Source organism: Diabrotica undecimpunctata, unplaced genomic scaffold (assembly GCF_040954645.1).
Source record: "Diabrotica undecimpunctata isolate CICGRU unplaced genomic scaffold, icDiaUnde3 ctg00001400.1, whole genome shotgun sequence".
Taxonomy (NCBI): domain Eukaryota; kingdom Metazoa; phylum Arthropoda; class Insecta; order Coleoptera; family Chrysomelidae; genus Diabrotica; species Diabrotica undecimpunctata.
The window spans coordinates 12,139-30,089 of record NW_027312255.1 but is presented as its reverse complement, the minus strand read 5'-3'; the positions used below and the strand labels follow the sequence as shown (position 1 = coordinate 30,089).

General features: G+C 34.1%; 1 long non-coding RNA gene across 1 annotated transcript; it reads left to right on the top strand.

The window, feature by feature from the left end:
- Positions 1–2,514: 2,514 nt before the first annotated feature.
- On the top strand, positions 2,515–16,056 carry LOC140431587 (uncharacterized). The gene is made up of 3 exons (XR_011949703.1): positions 2,515–2,629; positions 15,600–15,734; positions 15,789–16,056. It is a non-coding gene; the product is annotated as an uncharacterized lncRNA (long non-coding RNA).
- The last annotated feature ends 1,895 nt before the right edge of the window (positions 16,057–17,951 follow it).

Below are 17,951 nucleotides of genomic sequence, written 5' to 3'. Positions count from 1 at the left end.
ATTAGGATGTTTAAGTTGCCATGTTACAAATTCCAACGATATTTTGTCGCGTATACTAAATTTCCATCAATACTGGATTAACTATTGAATGAATTACGGAATTTCTTCGATAATTCAAAATAAGCTTTTATAGAAAACAACACCAAAATTTCAAATACAAAAATATAAAGTAAACTGAGATATTTAAGAAACGATAAAGAATAAAGCAAATAATAAACTGAAAGATAATTACCACGAACAAACTGTGATAATAAATGGGTTTTGTATTCTTGTGTACCTACTCTGGTGACGTAACTCAAGCATCCCCACCCCAGTCGGAAGAGGCAAACCGTAGTAAGTCTACGAACCAGAGAACAGACGAACACTGTCCAAATTGATCTTGCATTACTCACCTTCGCTGAAATGATATTCGTGTTTAGGAACCTCGAAAATCCCCGAGTAACGAGTTCCGAATGATTTTGTATGGAATCTGCATAAAACTTCGGGAGACGAGGTATGTACTGTCCAATTTGGACACCAGGTACATCGGAAATCTTCGCCGACATGATATTCGTGTTCAGCGACCCCAAAATACCGAGTAGCAAAATTGGACGTATTTTATTCAATATTTGTCGAGTTAAAATTTTTTAAATTTGCAACTCTGGAAAATTCATTTTTCAAAATCATGAATTTGCGATATCTTAATCCTACCAAAGGCTTTTTTTTTTCAAGTAAACGTAAAGAAATGGCATTTTAATTATCATATACGTGTATATTGAGATTTAGATGGAGTATATTGAATGTGAGGGACGGTACGTTTCCAAATTCATCATATTGAAAAATGGAATAAAAACCGACACTGAAGCTTGATAACTCAGAAAAAATTGATTTCTGTGACTTGGGGCAATGAGAACTTTTAAAATCAGCTGACCCTAAGTCTCTTTAAAATTTCAGCCAATTTAACTAAAACCAACTTTTTACATTAAAAAAGTACCTTTCAAAAGGAGTCCTTTCATGTTGTTATTTTTTTTTTCAGCATTTATTTACAAAGGACACGAAATAATGGGAAACAGAACTTATTTGGATTGCTTAATGTTATTAGGAGCCACTATGTCTTTAGATTTACCTGATATGAACAGCTTGATTATTGAAGATGTTTATACAACTACAGTAAACTCTTTCTGTTACTGTCGAAGATATTTCTATAGATGATAAAAATTTGGTAAGTTTATATGTTAAGGCCATCTGTTTACGTAAAATTTCGGACGTGTACCAACTCATCACTTTATAGCCCCCCATAAAATTATAAGACCCCTTCGAAATATAGTAAACTGATCACTGGCATCCTTTGGAAATCAGTAAACTCATCACCGTAGATAGGTAAAATCATCACCAGCACTTTTGCTACAAGGCGCTGGTTTCTGATGAGGAAGATTTCCTCTTACCTGTCACACTTCTTGTTTACGCGGTAATCTATTAAATTCAGAAATTATTTTAAGCAAATTATTTAAAAATTTAACTGATATATGTATGTCAGGTGTCTTCTAGACATATCTGCCAGTCTAATCGGATTTGAGATCTGAAAATTCAGCTACATAGATTTTTGCTAATAAAATTTTTAATGAAAATACTTTTGAGCTTATATTATTTCCGGTAATATCGAAAGTAGTCCGCAACTTCGTTATTTTATTTGCATTCGCACTTGGATTTATTCTTATAAATTATCAAACCTTAGATGTTTGCAAGCATTTTATGGTCTTTACGTAGGCCAGTAATCAGTTTGCAAATCTCTCCTGGTCTAATTTTAAATCTCTGGTTTTATGGTGGTGATGAGTTTATAATATCTATGAGTGCCATTATGCTAATTGATGATGAGTTTATGTGTACCCAAAATTTCAGGTTTTCTATTTCTCACAAGTGGTGTAGTGGTTATCATCCTTGTCATTTATTTCTCAAGCTCCGGCTACATGTTCTATACATTTCAATATAATACCTAATCATTATTTTGAACCCTCCGACGACCGAAATCGGGTCTTGAGTGACCCGAGTTTTGGTATTTCCTAAATATTTTCTTTTAAAAATATTATCGGGAGTTAAGGCTTTAGTTATTTCTTACAAATGTTATTGCCTCTTGTAAAAATTTAAGACCTAGTTTCAGTCACTGACGTACATTTTCGGGTAACATCGGAAAACCCCGGCTTGTGAAGGTACTGAAATATTATTTTGTGTTTCATTTACTTCCAAACATTACTTAGTGGTTGTCAACATTCTAATAGTGTTATTTAAAAATCTTTTTTGAAAGGTATATAATTAAAAAGACCCTTTCGGGCTACATCACATTCATTAGGATATGCAATGTTTTAGGATATGCAAGTAATATTTCTTTTGAACCAAAAATGGCAAGACCCACGACTTGGTGCAAATATTCAAACCAGAAATATGGCAGTAGCTGGTAAAATATGGGATCCAAAAATTACAAATTGTAATGGAAATGCATTTGGAGATGATTTTAAAGATACGCTATTTTGGCGAGGATATGAAGAAGGGTCTGTAATTTTTAATAGAAAAATGAAGCTAAGACTTAAATGCACTAGATATCTTCAGAAATTTCCTTTTGATGTACAATTTTGTGAAATTAAATTTGGATCATGTACGTATGTTTAAACTAAATTTAAAATTTTTTTATTAATTTTTATTTGAACAATATTCGTTCCTCTTCTTCTTTAAATGTTATACCTATACTATTTGATAGTTAGTAGCTAGTATGTACATTCGAAAATGTGTTTTGTTAATCTGTGATAATACAGTTTAGTGGTAGGGGAAGGGCGGGTAAAATGGCATAGGCGGGCAAAATGGTTTTTTGTTCTCGTAGTCAAGCTAACGGTTGTACGTCACCGCAATTCTGGATACTTATTATAAACAGTGGCAACACTGTCCACATTAAGTCTCGTGCACCTTATTTAACGGCCGGCCACGACTGCCACGAGATTGGTGTATTTGTGAATAAGTGCTGGTCGAGTTCGATGCGTCAATGTAAGTTTTATTAAATAATTTATTAAATTAAGGTTATAGAGCTTTTTGAATTCACTTTTTGGTAATTATGTTTTATACGCTGCATGTGACCTTAAATAAAAATTGTGTTTATTTCCATTATTAATTTTTTTCAACTATCAGTAGTCGGCAAATACAAAACGGGCAAAATGGCATAGCATTATGGCGGGCAAAATAACATACTATGCCATTTTGCCCGTCTGTTTTTCAGGTTAAGGTACATATTCAGTTTTTTTTGCAGATGGTTTATTCATATAAAAGGAAGTCTAACAGAAATAGTTGGAGTGAGGAAGACATGCAAAGAGCTTTGGAGGCAGTCCGAAATTCCGAAATAAGTTGGCTTAAAGCAAGCAATACATTTCATGTACCGTTCTCAACACTACGACGTCGAGCAGGTAATAAAAATAAAATTGCCATTGAATCAAAAAAACATTTGGGCTCCTTGGCAACAGTTTTAAACGAAGATATGGAGACTGCAATAGTTGCCCACATTCTGTATCTTGAATCCCGGTTTTTTGGCGTGACAAGAGCAGACTTATGCAAGCTAGCCTATAGCATTGCAGAGAAAATAAAGATTAATCATCCGTTCAATAAAGTGACCAAGATGGCTGGCAAAGGATGGTTGCATGGTTTCCGCCAACGAAATCCGCAATTATCATTACGTCTTCCAGAAGCTACGTCTCTTGCACGGGCCGAGACATTCAATAAGCCTCAGGTAAATAAATTTTTTGATAAGTTAGAAGAAGTTGTTGAAGAACACAAAATTCAAAATACCTTGATATTCAACATGGACGAATCAGCCTTGACCACCGTCCAAGTTCCGCCAAAAGTCTTTGCTCAGAAAGGAAAAAAACAAGTGGGCTCTATCACGAGCGCAGAAAAGGGTGTACACACAACAGTTGTAGTGTGCATGAGTTCTGGAAGAACTTACGTACCACCATCAATAATTTTCCCCCGAAAAAGATTTAACCCACTTTTATATGACGGCGCACCTGTAGGAATATTAAAATTGCATAATGAATCAGGATACATGACCGGAGATTTGTTCATAAGGTGGATGCAACATTTCATTGACCATGTCAGGCCGAATCCTGCGCAGAAAGCATTATTAATTTTAGACGGACACTCCAGCCATAAAAGCTACGAAGCTTTAGAATTAGCTAAACAGAATTTAGTGGTATTACTTTGCCTGCCGGCACACTGCACGCACCGCCTTCAGCCATTGGATGTTGCCTTTTTCGGACCACTCCATAAATATTATAATCAAGCTGTTTGAAAATCCTGGTCGTGCAATAACCATATATCAAGTGTCCAGTCTCTTCCAGAAAGCATATGAGAAAACAGCAAATATTGAAATCGCAATAAATGGTTTTCGGGCCACAGGAATATCACCTATAAATCGTGACATTTTTCCGGAGCATGCATTTTTGCCTAGTGCAACTACAGATGTGCCTGGTTCTACTAATAAACCTGACATTGCTTCTACATCTTTACCTGCTGATGTTAATGTTCATCGCGCTGCAACTTACGATCATCATGATGTCCAAGAACCATCGGCATCTGGTTCTAAAGATGAATCTATTGAAGGAATCCTGATGGAATGGGCACCGGTACCTCAGAGTAATGTAAGAAAATCTACCAAACGTAAATCTAGTTAATACCAAGATGTATTAACCGAGAGCCCCTTCCTGAAATATCTCCGCGAAAAAGAAAATGAAAAAAAAAGCACAAGAAATAAAAAGCAGAAAAAGGGACGTCGTGAAAAGAAAAATAGTCAATGATTTAAGTGATGGATGACGCATTGTAAACAAAGATAGACATCAGTCGGAGAGAAAAGGCAAGAGAAATATTGTGACCAGACCAATACTGAACAATATATCAAGTGATGAAGAAGAACCCTTTAGTATTGATGATGATGAACAAGTGGACTGCGCTTGTATTTACTGCAATGATACGTTTAGTAGGTCCAAATCTAATGAAGGATGGTTAAGATGCCAAATTTGCCAAAACTGGTCACATTCAGAATGTGCTGGACTCCCCAAAAAAGCAAAACAATTTATTTGCGAACTTTGTATGAACTAAAATGTTTAATTTCAATTTTTTTTCTTCGTAAAAATAAAAATTTATAATTATTTTTGTATTTAACACTATTGTTTATGTGTATGCCATTTTTCCCGCACTGGGCGGGCAAAATGGTTTTTTGTTACATTTTGATTTTGATTTTTTTTTAAATAAATCTCTTTGTATGAGTGATTTTTTGTTACTTAGAATAGTAGAAAAATCACCTGGCTATCATTATACATCAAAAGGAATGATTTATCTCTATTTATGTCTCAGATATATGGAAAATAAACTAAGTAAGGGAAAGTAGCCTAATTTCGGATACCATTTACAATTAGTGTCATATTTTTCACCTAATAACACATTTTAAACTTTTATCTACTCAAGAGTACTTGCAGAGTAATATAGAAACTAATTTTATTATCATAGACAATTTATTGAAAATCTTTTTTACAAAAAATATTGTTCAATAAAATTAGTGCTTTTGTATGTCAAAAATTTTAGGGCTCCTAATTTCGGATACCCTATCCGAAATTAAGACACCATTTTGTTCATCATAAGAATAGTTACACATCTTGACAAAAGTCGCAAATATAGGTTTTCTTCTTATCAGCATTGGCGCACATCTCATGACACCACTTGAAGCACTTTATACACCTTATCCACTTCTCACCGTGTGTATCTTCGGAATATAAACTGTCACAAAACATACATTCTGTGTCTCCATCTTCATCGTCTACATCCATATCAGAATCATCATCCAAAATAAGGTCATCACCAGGATGTGAAGTGTCACTACTACTCGATTCAATTTTTTTCTTTTGCTTTTTTTGGCGTGGAGTTTTTTTTCTGTTGACTTGATTTAATTCGTTGCTTATTTTTGGTTTCTTTTATTTCAAAGACTTTTTTCTTTCTTGTTCGGCTACACTTCGTTCAAGTTCATCTTTATAAGGTGTACTAGTTATTATCCAACTAGAACCTTTTCGAGGATTTTTTTGTTTGTTTGTTTGTGAGGTATAACTGCAAGAAGGCAGTGGACTAATATCCTCAGCTCTTATCATAGTTGCCGTAGTTTCAGTTGCATTTCCATTGGATGATTTATTTGTTAAGTTATGTTTTGGAGGTGTTCTTTCGATAATGCTTTGTGGTTCTGGTCTTGACTGACCTCTTGTTGGTAATACTTCCCCATGATTTTGATTTATGGGTGGTGGTGTTCTTTCTCTTTGTCTCTCCATTATAAAATCGTGATCAGAAAAGTTATTTTTATTAAAAGGATATATTCCAGATTTGCGAAAACCATTCGCGGAAATTTCTGCAGTAGCACTTTTCAAATATGCCGGGCACATAAGCTTACAAATTTGATACGAGTTTATGGTGCGTCCAGGATTTTGCCTTAACCACATCTCAATTTGTTGCGAATAATATGTTTTAAATGGTGACATAAAAGACAAATCTAGAGGTTGTAGTTTGTGTGAACTGTGCGGCGGGATACACAAAATTGTAACGAAATTTGCACGTCCTGCTTCTATCACATCTATATTTCTTGTGTGGCTGTAGTGACCATCAAGAATAAGCAGCACTGGGTCTTCACGGGATGGTTTCACGTGAGCTACGAAATGCTGTAGCCATTGGGAAAAAATGTGCTGCTGAATCCAACCTGATGGATGGCAAGCTGCAATAGAGCCAGGCGGCGATCCATCTAATAATTCCACTTTCATGTTCTTTCTTGGAAACACGAATAATGGAGGGACAAACCCACCAGCAGCATTCATACAAAATACAACAGTAACTAATGCGCCTCTTTCAGTCGCGGTAACAGATCCAACCTGTTTTTTTCCTTTTAATGTTATAACACGAGTATTCTTGGACTGAACCGTTGTTATGCCGCTTTCATCAACGTTATAAACTCTTGCAGGGTTGAAGTTAACTTTTTCCATTGACGTTTCTAAAAGATCATAGAATCTGCTGACATTTTCTGGGGTAAATCCCTTAATTCGGGCTTTCGAGATTCCTTGTGGTTTTCTAAGGGACAAAACTGCGTTTCGCCTCATAAATCCCCTTAACCATTTTTTACCGGCAGATTCGGCATGGGCAAATGGATGACGAAGACCATTTCGTAAAGCTATTTGATATGCAAGTCTCTTGATATCAGCGGTCCCAATTCCGTAAAATCGCCGGTCCATTTCTAGGCAATACGAGACTAAATCTGCTTCCATTTCTGCAGAAAGTACTGGTCTTCTTCCAATTTTAACAGCAACCAACTGCTCCGGAGTTTTATTTTCTTGCTTAACATAATCTTCCAGAGTTGATTTCGGAACAGCAAATAACTTCGAGGCTTTAAGATACCCCATTTCCTTTCCCCTGACGGCACGGATAGCACGTATCATTCGGTCTGGATCCCATTGTTTATGTTTTTTACTTGTTTTTGGCATTTTCTTCTGAAAAGAAACAAAAGTTTTTATGCTAACATGATCATCAATTTAAGGTTCCTAATTTCGGATATCCGAAATTATGGGACTTGTACTATCCGAAATTAGGAATTTTTTATTTTTAAGGTTAGGGCTCTCTAATTTATATGTGATTAAAATCTGCTTTAAATTAGTAGCAAAATCAAATAAAACAGGTTTCTAGCTTACCCCTGCCAAAAGATCAAACTTCAAACAGGAATAAAAACACGAAAAAATAGGCTTTGAAATACGACCGAAAAAAAACTGCACAATAACGTTTGGTGGTTTCGGCACTGCCATCTAACGGGGAGCAGCTCTACTACCTAAACAATTTAAGATAATGTTCTCTGTGGTATTCAGCGTGACATACGTTGTAACGTTATAAACGTCACATCTCTATTAATTTATATTTTAATAATTATTTCATTTTAATTTCTTTATTAATTTATTAATTTCTTTATCTTCAGTTTAATTTTTACTATTTTTTTGTTTATAAAAATAGTTGGCGCCCCTGTTTTTCTCTTCTTCCTCTGTCTTTATTTTCTCTCTTTCTGTCCCATAGAATAAATATTTGCCCTCTCACTTTTGTTCGGCAGACTATTCTGTTCTGTGTTGACTGACAAGCTAGTTTCATGATATCTATACCAACATTCTATGACATCTGTGCTAACTTCATTCAGTCTCCCACTTTCTGTCAAAACAACTTTTCTGTAGTGGGATTATTTTTTGCCTCTTTTTGAAATTTATAAAAGAGGGCAAAAATTATTATAAGACTCATTTTTATGGTCTACAACTTCTCTTGGGGTAAGTACTTTCATTGTGATATTTATTCTATAATCCTGACCGCATTTCCAATATTTGTAACCTTACTTTCTTTTGAAAGCACATTTTTTTTCTGATATATGCATTAGGACTCTAACAGAGTTTAACTAAGTAGTAATATTCATATTTCATTTTATCCTTGCCATATGCTATTTGTTTAAGTGTAATTTTGTAAGATGGCAAGGAAGTTAAACCTTTCTTTTTGATGTGTTTCTAATGCATGTTGTTTCTTATCCTTTTAGTTTATTGGAGATATCAAAACTTTATTGGTTTACTGGATATTTTATTGGGTTTGTTGGACACATCAAACATTTATTGGAGATATAAAACTTATTGGTTTTCTGGACATTTTATTTTTATTGGACATTTCATTGGATCTATTGAATTTATTGGTTTATTGGACACCAAAACTTAGTCAGGACATACAGCCACGTGTGACTGCAGCTCTCCAGAAGTCACAACTTCTAAGTGGAGGATCCAACAGCTAGAACACACAAGCCGCCCATCGAAGCAATAAGTAACACTTATAACTGTTAAGCTTTGGCAGGGTTAATTATCGTTTTTTTATTGATTTAAATAAATATGATTGGTTAAAATTTGTCTTATTTGCTATCAAATGAGAACTCAGGTTCAATCCCTAGTTTAAGACAAGACGAACTCACCCTTGAGATACTGAGCTAGGCAAGGTATAGACGATAAGCTCCCATGGTTGATTGAGGTATTATTTTTACAATAGTATTTCAATTCTCTTTGGTAGTCTTATCGTTACACATTGGCGCCCAACCGTACTTGTTTTATTCAGGGAATTGTGCTCTGGGTTTTTGGTTTGGTGGCAAATAACAAACTTTAATAAATACTTTCTTATTTATATTTTTTGTGTGTTCATATTATCATTATTTGCAGTTAATTTTAATATTTCCATATTTTTGACTGTTTTTATATATTTTCACATGTTGGGTTAAAAAGTATTACCATTTTTATATATTTGAGCATATATATTTTATACTCAGATATTTTTATATGTTTTTTTTTATGGTAGGTACTTTTATACTGTTTTAAGTGGTTTGTTTTTTTTTAACTTAACCAGTTTTTGTGGATAGTGTATTTTAATTACTTTCTTAATTTTTTTAAATTATTTCTTCAAGATGCTACCTAAACATTTAAAGACAGATGAATTATCATATGAAATTCTTATTAGGAATGTCTCTGTCCCAAATACAGTAGAGGAAAAACGAAAGATCCTTGCTGGACTTCTTTCTCAAGAAGCCAGTAACCGTAGTTTTTCTGATGTTTCTGTTAATCTATCTTTTGATGTTGATTACCAACAAGCTTTAGCTTCCTATTCTGACCTATTAAGTCTTATATCTGATTATTCAGGTACAAAATCTGATAGTAGATTCAAAGCTTTCAGTTCTCGTTTAACTCATTTGTCTGGTAGAATCTCCCGTCTACAGCCAACTTCTGTAGACGAAGAAAAATTAAAAAAAGCTATCCGCTATGATTTGTTGAAATTAGAAGGTACTTTGTCTGACATTGTAGATCAACCTGATATGGTAGACCAACCTGTTGCTTCTACTCCTGATAGAGTAAACCTTAATTATTCTCAATCTTCAGCCTCACCTGTTAAGTCTGTTCCTGTTTATAAATGGGGTATTAACAAATTTTCTGGTAAAGAACCTCTAATTCCATTTCTCGAACAGATTGAAACTTTAAAGTTTTCTAGGAACTGCACTGATGAAGATTTATTCATCTCTGCAGGAGACCTATTTGAAGGTGCTGCTTTTACTTGGTGGCATAATCACTTTACAAAAAAATCTTTTAATTCTTGGTCTGAATTAGTTGCTTCCTTAAAGGAAACTTATTTACCTTACAATTATGAAAGAAATTTGTGGGAACAAATACGTTCTACAAAACAGTCTTTCAAACAACCTGTCTCTGCATATATTTCTTATATGGAGTCTTTGATGCTCCGGTCTTCAAAATCTATTCCTGAGTGTGAAAAAGTAGATGAAATCATTAATGGTCTTCTTCCTGATTATGTCAAGGCTCTTGCTTTCCAGGATGTGGAATCAGTTGCAGACCTTACAAAGTATTGTAAGAGATTTGAAGCTGCTCTTACTATTTCTTCTCGCAGTAAATTTTCTGTTGAGTCTCTTTCTTCTTCTGCTACATGTTGGAACTGCAACATGACAGGCCATCCTTTTCAAGTATGTAATAAACCCAAGAGAAAGTTTTGTCATGGTTGTGGGTTTAAGAATATCACCACAAATGAATGTAGCAGATGTTCAAAAAACGGTTTGAAAGAACATTCCAGGGAAAACTTTTCGAAGACATTCAAACAACCCAAGTCAGTGAATGTGTCTAAGAAAGTTATACCTAAAACTACTTCTTTTATATCTAATGATAATTTAAGCACTTTTTCTTCAGTACAATCTGAAACTTTACCTTCTTCTAGTACTTCTGTTCTTTCTAGTGGTCCTTTAAATTCTAAGGTACATTTAAATTCTACTTCATTATTAGATGTTCATACTAATGATAATAGACCATATATTTCTATTTCTGTAGGTAGTGAAACAATCTCTGCACTTCTTGATACTGGCAGTAATGTTAGTATTATTGGTTTTCCTTCTTTATTTTTACTTAAAAAACTCAAATTAGCACTTAATTATGATGTTTCAAGTCAACTCACTACTGCTGATGGAAACATTCAGAGTATTTTAGGATATGTTTGGTTACCTGTTACTTTATTGAGTAAAACTCAATCACTTAAAGTGTTAATAGTTCCTTCTATTTCACATAAGATGATATTAGGTATGGATTTTATTCGTTTGTTTCAACTTTGTTTGGATTTCTCAAATTTTTCATTTAAGGCTACAGATTTATCTACTTGTGTAGTAAATACTGTTAGCAGTGCTGAAAATCTTTCTGACATTCAACAGTCACAACTTAACTCTGTTCATCGTAGTGATTCTGTAAATGTAGTAACTGACTCTCTTTCAAGAATTCCTGAAGTATCTCAAGTTTCTCTCTTGAATTTATCTAATTTAAAAACAGATGCTTGGTATAGGAATATGATAGGGAAAGTTACAGTTAATCCTAACTTATATCCTGCTTTTAAGGTTCAGGATAATGTTCTCTATAAACATGTTTTTTCTAGCTCAAAGTTTTCTGATTCTTCTCCAGAATGGAAAATTTTTGTTCCTTCTCCACATAGGAAGGAAATTTTGCAAATATATCATGATGATCCTACAGCTGCTCATTTAGGTGTCTTTAAAACCCTTTCTAGGATTTCAGAATTGTATTACTGGCCTAAAATGAGATCTTTTGTTGTGAACTATGTTCATAAATGTAAAGTACTCTGAGATAGCGCGTCTTTAGAGAATATTTCTCCTATCTTTAATGAAGTTCAGAAGAGAATAGGTCACTCTTACAATACCAACACTAAACGCTACAATTTAGGTAGACATGATGTAAAATTTCATGTAGGTGCTAAAGTCCGGAAGAAAAATAATATCCTTTCAAAAGCTGTGGATGATTTTTCTGCTAAATTAGCTCCCAAATTTATTCCCTGTATTATACATAAAGTTTTATCTCCTTTAGTATATAATCTTAAGGATCTAGATGGTAAAGACCTTGGTAATTTTCATGTGCAAGATATTAAGTTAGATGTTACTGATTCTAGTGATGATGAGTCTCAATAATGTTGTATAATATAGTAAAGCATTATCTTTTATCTCTTTATATTTTGATATTTCTGTAGTTATGATAAACATATTAATCTTATTTATTTGACATTACCCTAACTGTTTATATATTTCTATTATTTTACTTTGGGTAATTGTTTTTGATTTTGATACAATTAAAAGCCTCATCCAGCACTTTATGTATGACAACATGGTTAGTTGCATACATGGTGTTTTAGTTTTCCTAGGATACATATATCCTAAGGAGATTTTGGGCCAGATTATATGAATCTGTGTTCCTTTTTGGTCTTTTAGAGACAATTAATATACCGTAGTAGGTATATATATATTTTTTTTTTTTGGATGATGTGTTTTTTCTTATTTCTTTTGGAGTTAAAATAATTCTATGCATCTACTTTTAGAAATCTGGTGTAGAATTATGGCGCTTTGAAGTTTGATCGTAGTATACCTACTTTCACTTGTTTTCTTATATTTTTGTAAACTATATTTATGCAGTACTTTATTCTTTTGTGTAGATCCCTGGTTTATATTTAGTGAGAATAACATTTCTTATGTATCATTATCTTATTTTCATTATTAACTTACTCTTAGTCTTCTAAGACTTGTTTTATGCAGTTACTATATCTCTTTTGTGCAGAACTTTGTCTTATTTGACATATCAAGTAAAGTTTATTATGTATTTTTGAGTTGTTTATCAATAATTACATTTGCATATCAATGTCTACATGCTTTTACTCATTTTATATTTTTGATATTATTGTTGCCTTACTTTAGGTACTCAGTTATCCTGAGTACTAATTTTTTTTTGAGATTCATTCATTAGCAGTATCCATTAACTATTCATTTTTGTGAGATATGATCTCTATATTATGTATTTACCTGACTTTGCTTATTTGTCTTTATTTTTGTATACTTACCTTTGACTTTGATTATTAACTAGACTTCATACTATGTGTATAGAATGCTATTTTGCAAAAGAAGTTGTTGTACTTCCGAAGAAGAATTTCTGAAGACAGAATTCTTCAACAATGTATATCTGAATATATCAGATGCATTGCCCCTTTGTTATTATTATTTTTGTTATTGTGGGCCTGAGCTTTGATGCAGATGTACATTCGTACCACTGGATCTTCCTTAAATGGTGGGTTGTCTCCAGGGTATGGCGTCGGGGGGTTCATGGCACATAGGGCTGTCGTCTCCGAGGAGCGTTGTCGTGGTTTAACCGTGGGCTATGGGCTACTGCGTTCATACCAACATGGTTTCAATTGATCCTTTGGTAGGGTCCATGTACAGTACCAAAGTCTACAGATACCCGATTACTTTAAATTAATTTTTTCCCTTCATTTTTAATCTGATGAATACTAAAATTCATTGGGTAATATGCATTTATATTCCCCTGAGCATTCCCCTCAAAAACTGTATATTATAATTATTAAATTTTTATTATAAACTTTATGCTACACCATCTTACTGCTTACTTTATAACAGTACCTATTTAATTTCAGTTTAATGAATACTGAAATTCATTGAGTAATTTTTTTTATTTTTCCAGAGATATTCTCTGTAGTAGTTTATTAATATTAGATTAATAATTTTAGTGTGATGAATACTACAATTCATTGGGTAATTTTTTTTATTTTCCCCAGATTAACATCTGAAAATTATTTTGCTATTTTTTTTAAATATAGCAAATTTGAGTTATACTTTAAATTTTTTATGAATAGTAATGTATACTTAATTACTTATATTCATTAATTTAATTATTTTGTTATATATATTTTTTAAATAACATATAACAAATTTTAGTTTGACGGATACTACAATTCGTTGGGAAGTATTCAATTTCCCTGAGTAATACTCTAAATTTTTTTTATGATCATTCTTTTGTTATTATATTCATTAACTTGATTGCTTTGTTATAAAGTATTTATTTTTGATTTGTTACTACAGATTACTACTGCATATATTTATTCCTAGGTAGAACATTGTGTTCTTGTTTTCTTTGAGAAAAATTTCTCAGTTGTGTTCGAAATTTTTCTGATGGGTGGTAGGAGTGTGTAACGTTATAAACGTCACATCTCTATTAATTTATATTTTAATAATTATTTCATTTTAATTTCTTTATTAATTTATTAATTTCTTTATCTTCAGTTTAATTTTTACTATTTTTTTGTTTATAAAAATAGTTGGCGCCCCTGTTTTTCTCTTCTTCCTCTGTCTTTATTTTCTCTCTTTCTGTCCCATAGAATAAATATTTGCCCTCTCACTTTTGTTCGGCAGACTATTCTGTTCTGTGTTGACTGACAAGCTAGTTTCATGATATCTATACCAACATTCTATGACATCTGTGCTAACTTCATTCAGTCTCCCACTTTCTGTCAAAACAACTTTTCTGTAGTGGGATTATTTTTTGCCTCTTTTTGAAATTTATAAAAGAGGGCAAAAATTATTATAAGACTCATTTTTATGGTCTACAACTTCTCTTGGGGTAAGTACTTTCATTGTGATATTTATTCTATAATCCTGACCGCATTTCCAATATTTGTAACCTTACTTTCTTTTGAAAGCACATTTTTTTTCTGATATATGCATTAGGACTCTAACAGAGTTTAACTAAGTAGTAATATTCATATTTCATTTTATCCTTGCCATATGCTATTTGTTTAAGTGTAATTTTGTAAGATGGCAAGGAAGTTAAACCTTTCTTTTTGATGTGTTTCTAATGCATGTTGTTTCTTATCCTTTTAGTTTATTGGAGATATCAAAACTTTATTGGTTTACTGGATATTTTATTGGGTTTGTTGGACACATCAAACATTTATTGGAGATATAAAACTTATTGGTTTTCTGGACATTTTATTTTTATTGGACATTTCATTGGATCTATTGAATTTATTGGTTTATTGGACACCAAAACTTAGTCAGGACATACAGCCACGTGTGACTGCAGCTCTCCAGAAGTCACAACTTCTAAGTGGAGGATCCAACAGCTAGAACACACAAGCCGCCCATCGAAGCAATAAGTAACACTTATAACTGTTAAGCTTTGGCAGGGTTAATTATCGTTTTTTTATTGATTTAAATAAATATGATTGGTTAAAATTTGTCTTATTTGCTATCAAATGAGAACTCAGGTTCAATCCCTAGTTTAAGACAAGACGAACTCACCCTTGAGATACTGAGCTAGGCAAGGTATAGACGATAAGCTCCCATGGTTGATTGAGGTATTATTTTTACAATAGTATTTCAATTCTCTTTGGTAGTCTTATCGTTACAACGTATAGGTTTCTGTTCGCAAATAAAGAAACTTTTTTAGATACACCGCTATCCGAAATTAAGACACTATCCGAAATTAGGCTACTTTCCTCTATGCCATCTTGCCCGCCCTTCCCCTAATTGACTTGTTTAGTGGTAATGTCAGTGAATAACTTTGTTTAATATAATAAAACAGCTTATCTATCTCTTTTATCTCTATATTTTTTATTATTATTGTAGTTTTTGTCGTTGGATACAAGTTTTTGCTATTCACTTTTAGATAGATTTCCCAAGGAAGAAGTTTCACTAAAATGGGACAATCAAATTCCAATAATAATGCAAAACAAATTAAAATCTACAGAATTTTACCTACAAAATGTTTCAACTGAAATAATTACAGAAATAAGACCTACAGGTAAATAAGTAAATCTTTTTTATAAAGGTTGCAAAAAGATTAAATTTTTTCTAGGTAACTTCAGCGCAGCTACCGTCTGGTTCACAATTAAGCGAGATCCTAAACATTACCTTATAAGTATTGGTGCCATTTGCAGCACATTGACAATTCTCAGTTATTTATCGATGTGGACAACAGGATCAAACAGAACACAACTAAATTTAATATCTTTTATTGTTCATATATATTTTTATTATTATTCAACCTCTGCAATATATCCTGTTCCCTACCTAAAGCGCTTAGATATTTTAGTGGGACTCTCAAGCGGATTTTCACTAATTTTATTTATTAGTTCTGTCATGTCTATAGAGTTACGAAATACCAAAAGAAACAATTTTTTTAGTGCAAGTTTAAAATTAGAAAGTGATTTAAATACTAAATGGAAATGTCTACTAATGAGGCTTGGATTTCCTTTATTTTATATTACTGTTATATTGATGAACTTAATTTTTGTATAAATATGTTAACATGTGATGTGGGTATTAGTTAAAATAGTTAGGTAATGACTGTGAATATTGATTTACACGATTTTATTAAAAGGAAAACCATGTGTTACAATTTAACCTACATCTTACAACAACAAAACATATATATGTGTCTCTTGTCACCGTTCACTCTCGGTGGACACTGTCATGGTAACTTCGGTGGTATTCAGCCATGGAGCGGTGTGGCTGTTACATCCTCCCCCTTTGCACCACCCTGGCGACTCGCGGGTGGGGCAACAGAGTCTAAGCAGGAATAGAGCTCTACAGGACAGCAATGACAACGTTTTGGTCGGGGTTGTCTACGTCTGGCAATAGGGTCAGGTTCAGGTTCAGCTTCAATTTGAGCAAGGTCATCTCCAACAGGGGGGCCCATTTCGCTATCGTCTAACCCAAGGGTCAAAGACTCTGGGCAGGAGACCAGTGAAGCAGGAGGGTCGGCTTCTGAGGATTTCACTGGACGACCTCTTCTACGGAGAGGTTGAACTGGAGCAGGGCACGGATCTTCTGGATCGGCATGGAAAGGCGTCAAGGCTGAGACATGATATTTTCCAGCAGGAACATCCGGAGTGTCGATGTGTGAAACTTCATAGGTTGTAGGGGACAGCATTTTGGTCACCTTGTAGGGTCCGTCACGACGCGGCGCGAACTTCGAAGTTATGGACTTAGACGCGTCACTTAGTGTATGCGAATCGACTAGCACAATATCACCTACTTCGAACGAAACCGAGCGGCGGTGGCAGTCTTTATACTTCTTACGTCTATCTTGGGATTGTTCATGTGTCTCGCGGGCTTCACTAAGAGCTTTACTCAAAGTTATTAGATAGGGCGTGATTTGTGGCACGAAGTTGTCCTTGGCTATGATGCTTCGAAAATCACGATTTGCATCATCAGGAGTTCGTAACTCGCGACCGAACGTGAGGTACGCAGGAGTGAAACCGGTTGAGTCGCACTTCACAGTGTTCATCGCGAACCGTATAGCGGGTAACTTTTCAGACCAAGACGAATGGTCATTATTTGTTAGAATAGCTAACTGAGTTTTAATGTCTCTATTTTTTCGTTCGACGGGGTTAGCTTCCGGGTGGTATACAGGTATAAGGTTCTGTTGGTACCCAAAGCAATGCGCCACTTGCTGCATTACCGCACTCACGAACTGAGTACCGTTGTCACTGACGACTCGACGAGGGATTCCGTATCGTAAGATTATGTTGTCTATGAAACACTTGGCGCAGGCAGCGGCAGTAGCAGATTCTAGCGGGAATAATTCTACCCAACGACTAGCAGTGTCTTCCACTACCAGAATCCATGTATAACCTTGAGGAGAGAGGGGCAAAGGCCCAAATAAATCAATAGATAGCACTTCAAACCTCTGGGACTGAACAGGGGTTTGTAGGAGACCAGCGGGTTTGAGGTTAGAGACTTTATAGCGTTGGCACTCAAGACATTTACTTACATGGTCAGAGATAATTTTCTTCATTCCAGGCCAATAGTAGCGTTTTATTATTCTTTGATATGTCTTCTCCACTCCATAATGACCAGCAATAGCGGAATCATGGTACTCATGCAGTATGTGAGGAATACGTGTACTAGCCGCTACCAATTGGGGCTCTTCTTCATCTACTTCAGGAGTATAACGGTATAATATCCCATTGTTCATGATATATCCTCTTTCTGCCCACCTCTTGAAATCTACGCT